At 38.9% G+C, this 8,724-nt stretch overlaps 1 long non-coding RNA gene across 1 annotated transcript; it reads left to right on the top strand.

Moving 5' to 3' along the window:
* Window positions 3,836-4,784, top strand: LOC108663740. Its single transcript, XR_001929750.1, has 2 exons — window positions 3,836-4,083; window positions 4,170-4,784. It is a non-coding gene; the product is annotated as an uncharacterized LOC108663740 (long non-coding RNA).

Below are 8,724 nucleotides of genomic sequence, written 5' to 3'. Positions count from 1 at the left end.
AAATTTTAATTTTTTAAAATATGAAATTAGAGAAAAAAAATAAAACAAAATAAAATAAATAATTGTATAAAATTTTTAATCAAAATTTATTAATATTTTGAATAAATTATTAGAAAACTAAATATTTTAAATTAAAAACCTTAAATTATAAGAAAGGGTATTTTATGTCTTTTTATTACTTATTGTTTTATTATTTCAAAACTAATTTTTCAACAAAACATTGAAATAATATCATAATGGTAATTCAATTTCATTAACCAAATCACATAATAACTATTATTACTCTCAAGAAATAGCTCTTTCTATCCGTTATGAAAATCAAACATGTCCATAACAATACAAATGATTTAAATTCAAAGGAGGGTAGCTTGTACTTCTTTAGTGGCAGTCCGTGTCCCAGATGGATGCAAGTTTTCAAACGAAATGAGTTAAAACTTGTATAAAAACAATTAAATAAAAATTAATTTTGAAAATCAAAATCAATAGATTAATAGAATTTAATTAGAATATTAATAACATGGAAAAAGTTAATTGAAAATGTTGTATGCATCCAAAATTTGATAAATAATATTAATCGATGAAAATTTTATCATAACTTTTAATAAGAATACATATTTAAGTAAAATATCAAAACTTATTCAATTTTTTTTTTTTGAAATTTATATGCTTTAGCTATGTAACAATGTATTTCAATCTATTGGTTTGAGTTTAGAGGAAATTGTGAGAAAAAGACCTCGTGATAAGGTGATTTTAAAAATAACCACCCATATAAAGTTATCTGTTTTTACCCAAAAATAAACATGAGTATACCAAAATGCCCTTAAAAACATCGTTTCAAATAAATGCTCAGTTGTTTGAGCTATCTGCCTCCCGCTAGAGAGAAAATGAAAAACATTAAAAATAAATGCGCGCAGCTGTTTAGGCTCGGTCATCTTTCTCTGTCTCAACTCTGGCAAGTCTTTGTTGAGCACCATCATTGTCAGCTTTCTCAAATCTCTGAACTGTATGAGCTCTGTCAACTCTCTGTTGAGCACCATCGTCATCAGGCTATGGTCAATCTCTCGGCATCTGACCACATTGTCGTAGATTAACACACCCTATAGCAGAGATGACATCAAGGTACCTGTTATTGGGTTTATTTCTGCAACACACTTAAATTTCTGAAACATTTGGTGTAAATGATAAGATCGATTAGAAACATTGCCCAAAGTTGTTACACGTCATGCATCTATAACATGAGTTAGAGTTATTTTAGCGTGTCACGACTGTTCCTAGCGTGTTGTGGGTTAACTAGTTATTTGGGTTGTTGGTGTGTCACGACAGTGATGCATGGCGTGTAATGATACTGATGCATGGCGTGTCACGACATTTGACTTGATATGCATGACGTGTTACAACATTTACATTATATGCATGGCGTGTAACAACACGACTAACAAATTTTTGATCATGACATGTATTGTGTAAAATGATTAACAATATTTTTTTTTCAAAATTTCAGTGGAGTTCCAATTGTGCGACTTGTGATAAGATACAGTGGTCAGTGGGTGGATGGCATTTACAAGGGTGGTGAGTCACGAATGCGCGGGGTTAGGAGTGATTTGTCGTTTGTGGGCTTGATGAAGCTGGTTGAAGAGGTTGTTAGGGTAAACTCAGAAATTGATGAGATTGAGTTACATGCATTAATCAGTACACCCGGAAAGCTATCACGGCCAATTATCAAGGACGATGAGGATGTTGCATTAATTTTGCTAGAACAGAGGAATATTTTGGCTGTGTATGTCAGCATTAAGGGACGCCAAACAAATGTTATGTCACATGGAGAAGTTGGACAACATGGTAATCAACTCAATCAAAATGAGATTTACAATGCTTCACATATACCACAGCATTTGGTCCGTAACCCACAACAATGGCAATTGAGGTACGCACAAGAGTTTGTGCAGCCCGATAGACAAACGACATTCACAGAACAGTTGGCTGCACAATTCCGATCNATTTACAATGCTTCACATATACCACAGCATTTGGTCCGTAACCCACAACAATGGCAATTGAGGTACGCACAAGAGTTTGTGCAGCCCGATAGACAAACGACATTCACAGAACAGTTGGCTGCACAATTCCGATCAGAATGTGCATCAAACCAATTTCTTGCTTCTCTTGAACAAATGCAACGATCGGGTGAAACTGTAGAGTGTGTAATGCCATTGTCAAATGAGAATACGACCATTGAGGACAACAATGTGAGGTTTGAGGGTGACACTGCGATGCTGGAGTATAATACTGCATTTGATGAAGGAAATGAGGATTTGTTCGCTGTCGGTGAAGGTAGATTTGATCACACTTCAGATGATGGGCTTGAACAATCGCAAGATGACAGTTCAGACGATAACTGCCTTTATGATAGTGACATTCCAATTTGCAATAATGTTGAAGGCGAAACGAAACTTGTTGGAGGTGTTGATGAAGGAGATGTTCAGTGTGATGACCCCATATACAATAACCCCATTGCTGGTGAGAACGGGATTCGTTGCCTTGATACATTGCTCGATGACATTGATCAAGAAAGGGGAAATGCAGGGATATCTCGTACGTGGGTAATTGCAGGTGCAGAAAGGTTCTCCTTCCAAACAATTACCACTGAGGAGTCGACATGTGCCGAAGATCACTTATACAAAGGAAGAATGTTTTTGTCGAAGGTTGAGTTGAAACGAGCTTTAAACATGTTGGTTATAAAAGAGAAGTTTGCGATAAGAGTAAAAAGGTCATGTAAAGCTCGTTATGAGGTTGGTTGCAAGGACAAGGCATGCAAGTTCAGTGTTCGTGCAACGAAGTTACCTGATAGAGGAGATTATTGGAAAGTTCGGACATTCCACAAAGTACACACCTGTACCGTTGATGGTTTGCAAAGGCGGTTTCTAACTACGAGTGCGAAGATTATTGGTGAACTTATGTCACACAAGATTCAGGCTAATGGAGTAGCATTGAGACCTAAAGACATAATTTGTGAAATGAGGGTTCAGTGGGGATTGGAATGCTTGTATGGTAAGGCTTGGCAAGCGAAGGAGTATGCGGAGAGGCTTGTTTTCGATCCACCAGATGAGTCATTTCAACTACTACCATCGTATTTTTATATGTTGGAATAAGAAAATACTGGCACAGTGACTGCAGTGGCTACTGATGAGGAAAAGAGATTCAAATATTGTTTCTGGTCATACGGGGCTTGTATTCGGGGGTTTAGGGATGTAATGCGTCATACGATTGCAATTGATGCGACACATCTGAAAAGTAGGTTCAAGGGTGTTCTGTTTGTCATTGTATGCAAAGATGCGAATGAGTGCATATATCCAGTTGCGTTTGGCATCGGCCATGTTGAGGATGAAGACTCGTGGACATGGTTTCTTAGCAAGCTGCATGATGCGGTTGGTTGTCTTGAAAACACTATGTTCATTTATGATCAGCATCTCGGCATTAAGAAAGCAATCCAAAATGCATACCCAGAAGCGCACCATGGTTTATGCGGTTACCACTTGAAAAAAAACTTTAAAAACAAGTTCAAGTGCAATGATGTTTATATGTTTTCACCCTTGCTCGAGATTGCTATAAGGTTGCCGATTTCAACAGACATATGAACCAGATACAGCAGATTCACCTGGGAGTCCATGTAGACCTTATGAGAATAGGGCTTAAGAAATGGGCACGTGCATGTTCACCGGCAAGGCGATACCAAATGATGACATCCAACATTGCAGAATGTGTTAACTCATGCTTGAAGCATGCAAGACAAATGCCGATCACTATTTTGATCGAGTTCATCAGAGACATGTTCCAGGGTTGGTTCCATGAACGATACGAGGAGGCCGTCAAGGTGACCACGCCCCTCAGCCCTTGGGTTGCCAGGCAATTGAGTAAAAGGTTCAATGATGCACATCGCTTTCTAGTTAAGCCTATCAATCGAGTGGAGTTCGAAGTTAAAGACGGGAAGATGGACGGACTTGTATACCTGTCCAAGAAAACGTGTTCATGTTATGAGTTCCAAACAGATTTACTGCCATGCAGCCATGCCATTGCAGCAATAAGGTCAGAATATCTTTATTTCTTATTTGAACCGTAATTGAGATAGCATTTACATTGTGCTTGAAGATTGAGTTTTTAGTGTTTTTCAGTAAATGCAATCGTGAAGCCATTGAATTCTACGCTGACTACTACAAGACAACCGTTTTCGTGGAGGGTTATTTAGAATCCATTAGGCTGGTAGGGCATCTAGTGAGTGGGACATCCCCCCTCATGTGAAACAAATTATCGTCTTGCCCCCACCTTGGCGAGGCCAAGCAGGAAGACCTAGGAAGAGAAGGATTCCATCAGCTGGTGAAGGCAGTCGAGCACGGAGATGTTCGCAATGCAAGAGGTACGGGCATAACAGACAGAATTGCCCATCCCCTTTGTAGTTCCATCCACAAATCCGACACCATATCCAAGTCAATCGGTGACTCCATGACTGCACCGACCTAAAGCATGTTTAAGTTGCAGACAAACTGGTCACACACACAACAACTGTCCAATACAAAGGACAATGTCTGAAAATGTAGGGTGTGTTATGAATGAAGACAGCCTGACCGCCTAACTAAATGTGTCTGAAAATTGTAGTTGAATTCGTTTTACTTTACGGATTTGTCTGCTCGGTCATTCTATGAGGCACTTTTAGTTACAGACTTTGTTGCCAAACATTTCAGGCAAATAAGCCTGTCAAGGCCTCTGTCTGATCAAGATCGTGTTAAAGTACATTCTTACATTGTTTGTAAAAATGTTTCCGATTACAATCTCCGTCAGACAAAAGCCATGTATTTACTTATATGCCTGAAATGTTTGGCAACAAAGCCCATAACTAAAAGTGCCTCATAGAATGACCGAGCTGACAAAATGTCAAGATCCTCATACTGTATGCATTAGATCTACAAAACATGGCACAGATGCACCAGTGAGTTAAGCCATAATGTGCAACAAGGTATACAAAAGAAATAAATAAGGAATAAATATGAGACACGTCATGCATAACAAGTAAAATGTTGTGACATGCCGTGCATATCAAATAAAATATTGTGACACGCCATGCATAACAAGAAAAATGAAATGACACGCCATGCATAACAAGTAAAATGTTGTGACACGCCATGCATAAGTAAATTGTGCTGACACGCCATGCAAAACAAGTTAAACGTTGTGACACGCCATACATAACAATTAAATTGTTCTGACCCTCCATGCATAACAAGTAAAATGTTGTGACACGCCATGCATAACAAGTAAATTGTGTTGACACGCCATGCATAACAATTAAATTGTGTTGACACGCCATGCATAACAATTAAATTGTTCTGACCCGCCATGCATAACAAGTTCTGATGTGTAAATTTAGACGTATTATTTTATAATGGCAGGATAGAATTTTGGCCTAAAAACAACTGGAAAAATAAGGGAGGATGCATACAGAACAATTTCATGTTGGAAACAATTAGATGGATGGAAAAATCTATATATTCAATGTTAATCAATGTAATGTTGGGCTGGTGTAGCCGGCGTGCTTGGAAGAGAAAGACGACGAACTTGGAAATTAATTAATGCCAACCTAGGTTGAGTGTAGAGACCACCGGAGTGACCGAGGGATAATTACAAGTTGCCAATTCTGATCAACGGGAATTATATGTCGCCGTCAGAATCGGATTCGCCTAAAGTGATCCTGGCGCCTCTGTTTATGGTTTTTACAATATATAATAAGTGTTTAAAATGAAAATTGGCCTTAGCATATTCCCATTTAGTCGTTTAGGGTTTTGGAATTCAGTTGAAGTCGAAACCGTTTTTTTTTTAACTTCAGTGGAATTCGAAACTGTTACCATAGCGTGTCAGCTGTTGAAGCAATAGCGTGTCACAGTCTTCTCTCATATTCTAACCGTGGCATGTCATAAATTCTTAACCCTGTTGTTTCACAGTCGTGACCCGATGAGTGCAAGCAGATTTATGGCGTTACATGGCAGACTTGATACAGTATCGTGGGGTCACACACAGCGGCCCAATTCTTATGACACGCTGACTGGAAGCAGATTAATGGCGTCACACACTGAGTATCTGGAGATTTATGGCGTTACACCGCATGGCCTAATTGTTCTGACATGCTAAGTGAAGTAGATTTATCGGCTGACACGTCGAGTGTTAGTGGATTTACGGTGTCACACGTTGACTTATTACAGATTTTTGGGGTGACACGCTGAGTGCAAGCAGATGTATGTGAGGACACACTGAGTGGAATCATGTTTATGGCGTCACATGCTGACTTCTTGCGACTGTGTATCAAATTAAATATACTGTATACAGGAAAGGAAAAAAATTCTTGGTATCAAATTAATTGTGTATAGGCAAAAAAATTAATTGTGTATAAAATAATTGTATAAAGTATATTGTGTATACAGAAAGAATTATATCTGTTTACAATGAATTGTATACAATAAATTGTGTATACAAAAAATATGTATAAAATGAATTGTATATAAAAATTTCTGTATACCAAAAAAATTGTACAGACAAGGGCCTATATGTTTAGGGTTCACTCTCATAACTGTTGGAAAAAATTTCCAGAGCATATTGCCTACGCATTTTTGCAATCATATTCTGCTTAATTTCGATCTTTTTTTATTGCCAAATATGCTCCATGTACCCTATCATGAACATACCGTAGCTGACACTATCATTCTGCCGATGCACTTTAGCTTTTGGTAAATGAATATCCAATGGCATCGGCGTCAAATCCCATCTTTTTCGACGTATGTTGTTGAAATAACCGACTTGGTGGCAGATGAATGGCATCATTGTCGTCAAGGGTGTCATCTGACCCGCACGAACTCCGTTATCCTTAGCATCTAAAGTTCTTGCTGAGTCCACCACCTTGATCGTCCACCTCACCAAGTAGATCTTCACAACCACCCAATGCCCACCAACGTTGCAAGGCGCGAGGATGAAATCCACATCTTCCCATTTTTTGGCGTACGTTGGCCTTTCACCCTCCACATAGCCTTGTAACTCATCTGGAATTTGCATTGTAGCTCGAGCATCTTCTGTTGGAAATTCGGTGTGTAGCATACAGATGGTGTCTTGTGAAACATGTAAACATTAGCTTACACTTCATGCAATCAAAAACTTAGCATTTATAGAATTGAACAATTTTCAAATAAACTTACAAAGAATATCCTGTCAACCACGCATGCACGGGTAGTGTACAGCTTCAACTTCGACCTTGTCATTCGCTTGTAGAGTAGGCTGAGGCATGCGTCGATATGTTCACTTGTCATTTCCTCATTGGGATCCTCTAAGGTTATGAAAAAGTCAGCCCCTTAATCCCCTAAGATGCTGACGTTACGCCTGCATATGTAAAATAATGAATTTCAGAAGTCTTGATGGATAACTGTTTCATTAAAAAACAATATTTGCAATTTTATTTACGAGCTTACCTTGCAAACTCCTCTTTCTTGAAAGCTTCGTAGTCTTCTACGATTTTATCCCTCACATCTCGACGGGTCACTAAAGGGTCGACGAATGGGCTCGCCATGTATTTGCTCGCCATTTTCAGCTGTGCCCGCTTAGTTGGGTCTGAAATTTTTGCTGCACCATGATAGACAGTAGATGACTCTGGTGACGACGACTGTATCTCAACTGCATCAAGAGTGCTCCCACGATAAAGAATGATAGCTCCTGCTATTGCGTCGATGAATTCATCAGCCGGAGGAAGATGCTCTCCTTCAGCATCATCTGACTGAAGGGTGAAATCCATTGCCATAGCTTCCTCGACGATGTCATCGACATGAGTTACGTGCTCTCTGTTAGCACCAAGAACATCATTGCCAATGTCAACACCAAGTTCATGATGTTGTCCATCATCAGCATCATCGTGCTCCAAACCAGCACCGTGAGATGGACGCCCTACAAAATTGGAAAAACCGTTAGTTAGCTCATAAAATACCACAAACCATAAACAATAAAATGTTGTGACACGTAGTGCATACCAAGTAAAATGTTGTGACACGCCATGCAAAACAAGTAAAATGTCGTGACATGCCATGCATAACAAGATAAACTTGGTGACACGCCAAGGATAACGAGGAAAATGTTGTGACACGCCATGCAAAACAATTAAAATGTTGTGACACGCCATGCATAACAAGATAAACTTGGTGACATGCCAAGGATAACGAGGAAAATGTTGTGACACGCCATGCAAAACAATTAAAATGTTGTGACACGCCATGCATAATAATGTAAACTTGGTGACATGCCAAGGATAACAAGCAAAATGTTCTGACACACCATGCATATTAAATCAAACGTTGTGACACGCCATGAATAACAAGTAAAATGTTGTGACACGCTAAAGCTGACACGACAATAACTAACTATAATACAAATGTCCTGACCCGCTAATGACCAAAAACTAGTTAAACCACTACCACTTAACCCCAAAAACCATCAAACCATCAAGAAAACATAGTCTAAACAGTTGCTAAACGTAAACCATCAAAATACAAGCGAAAATAGAATAACATACTTGTGATTTAAGGCCGTCAAGAATCCGACCAACGATACGGTCCTCAAGCATCTGCATTGCTACACTCTATGACTGAATTGAAGCCTTCAGCTCTAACATCTCTTTTTCATGCTTGCGCATGATTCGTCGGA

The sequence above is a fragment of the Theobroma cacao genome, chromosome 10 (assembly GCF_000208745.1).
Source record: "Theobroma cacao cultivar B97-61/B2 chromosome 10, Criollo_cocoa_genome_V2, whole genome shotgun sequence".
Lineage (NCBI taxonomy): Eukaryota > Viridiplantae > Streptophyta > Magnoliopsida > Malvales > Malvaceae > Theobroma > Theobroma cacao.
The sequence above is the reverse complement of the archived record's forward strand: the minus strand, read 5'-3'. Positions and strand labels throughout refer to the sequence as shown.